The 1,975-nt window shown below is 37.0% G+C and overlaps 1 long non-coding RNA gene across 1 annotated transcript; it reads right to left on the reverse strand.

Moving 5' to 3' along the window:
- Window positions 1-496: 496 nt before the first annotated feature.
- LOC127750215 (uncharacterized) lies at window positions 497-1,233 on the reverse strand. The gene is made up of 3 exons (XR_008011583.1): window positions 1,087-1,233; window positions 892-1,003; window positions 497-791 (listed from the first exon to the last, which is right to left on the reverse strand). It is a non-coding gene; the product is annotated as an uncharacterized LOC127750215 (long non-coding RNA).
- Window positions 1,234-1,975: the final 742 nt, after the last annotated feature.

The following is a 1,975-nucleotide window of genomic DNA, read 5'->3' on the forward strand; positions in this document are numbered from 1 at the left end:
TAAAGAAAAGTATGACAGACCAATTGGCAAGTAATTTTAACTGGAAGGGTACAAAGGATAAGAGAGGTTTCAGTGGTAGTAATCTTAACTCTGCAATGATAGGTAAGTATGCTTTATTCAAGTGCTATATTGCAGATCAAAATATGAAAATTTAGCAATTTATTTGAATCTTTTTTTTTTTTTTTTTTTTGCTACTTTAGGTGCACTGTTGGATGTCCACAAAGATTCAACTGATGTTGTAATTGAAGCCGAAAAAGCCTTTAAAGAGTGGTTAAAATATGCTCCTAAACGGGCAGCAAACAAATCCTCAGCTCAGAACACACCTTCTCAGTTGAACCAGAGCCCACCTTGAGAAATTTCTACTGACGTTGCAATATTGATGATTGTAAGAATTTATGTTTTATAATAATTCACATTTTGGTGTGCATGCATTTTAATTGCCATTCTTAACCTGTGATACGTTTTCACTATGAAATATAATTAAGCTTGCTCCAAACTTTAAATAGATCATTTATTAGACAGATGATGGCAGCGAAAGCAAATGAAACAGCGCTAATATTTCACATACACCACGTAACTTTATTTATATTCCAATTTCTGCCATATATTTTGGAGAAGACACTTGCTTGCTGCAGGCAATACTAACTCTTAAACAAGTCACATTAGCTAACCTTCACACAGACAAAGGCAAACTTCGTAGTTCCCTTAACCTTGCTCTTCAGTTGAACGTGATCAGTAAATGCTTCCTTCAGATGTTTGTACTAGTATTACTTCACCTTGAAGAAAGTTCACTGAAATAAAGAGAGAAGGTTAGGAATTAGTTGAGAGGGCGGACACTTGTTGATACACTTTAATATCACAGTAATCAAGTGGGGATGAGGTGATACATACTTCAGTATTTGTACCAGGTTGAAACGTAGCCCCACGGAGAAGACGGGCGCTGAGCACCGAAATCTTGAAAGAGTGGGTAAGTTTCAACACCTGCAGTTCTTGTGAGCAAAACCTGTACAAACAGAGAAATAAGTTAGTCCAAATTCTGTGACTGTGTACAGTCCTTTGAAAACACTAGCTGTGGTTCACGCTTACCCTTCAGCCCAGGACTGCCACGAGTAGGGACTGAGAAGTCACGTAAAATGTATTTTAAAATGATTTCATTTCAAACCAGAATAATTTTGTTAATTGAATATTTTCACTGCTGTCTGCTTGCAGAGAGCTTGTTTGTTTACTCTTTTCTGATTTGCCCTTCTCCCAATTGGCCAACCTCAAAAACGTTTTAGATTGAGATACATTGTTAAAATCTGTTCGCATTTGAAAACTTTTTTTTTATAATGATAGTATCTGAAATATCAGGAGGCGGCTGTAGAGGACTCTTACAACCAGCCGCTATTTTGCACATGCATATTTTCCCCACTCGCCTCGCAACATTGGTGTGCATAGGTTGGCTTTGGCTTCAGCAAGCCGCCATCTTGATTAATTTCGTCGTTTGTTTACTCGAAGCTTCTCGCACAGCAGACCGAGCCGGTGAACGACTAATCAACCAAAAACAAGATTAATACTGTTTTTTAAGTTAATTCGAAGGTAAGGGGAAACAATAAACTAATAACGCAGTGATTTTCTTAAAAAGTACCTATGCTCACTTCAGTACATCGTTTTTTTGCGGAACTTTCTTCTTGGGCTTGTTTTGGCTGGGAGCATAGGTTATGGTTTCTATGGTACTATCGGCATTTCAAGCAAAGTTAATTGTTGAAAACATTTATGCCTATATTATAACCATAGAATCCTGCTCTGAACTTGTGAAAGCCCTTTCTCAATGTATACTTAAGCTCAACGCAGTCTTAACAGTTATTTAGTGTAAACCTTTCACAATGCTTTGGATGCAACTTTCAACATGCCTAAAACAGCAAGATATAGTTTGGCTTTGTACTTTAAAAGATTCCTGGATTGTTTTAATTAGACTTCTGTTTTGTTTTTCTGG

This window comes from Frankliniella occidentalis, unplaced genomic scaffold (genome assembly GCF_000697945.3).
Source record: "Frankliniella occidentalis isolate FOCC.00 unplaced genomic scaffold, Focc_3.1 Scaffold153, whole genome shotgun sequence".
In the NCBI taxonomy this organism is placed as follows: Eukaryota; Metazoa; Arthropoda; class Insecta; order Thysanoptera; family Thripidae; genus Frankliniella; species Frankliniella occidentalis.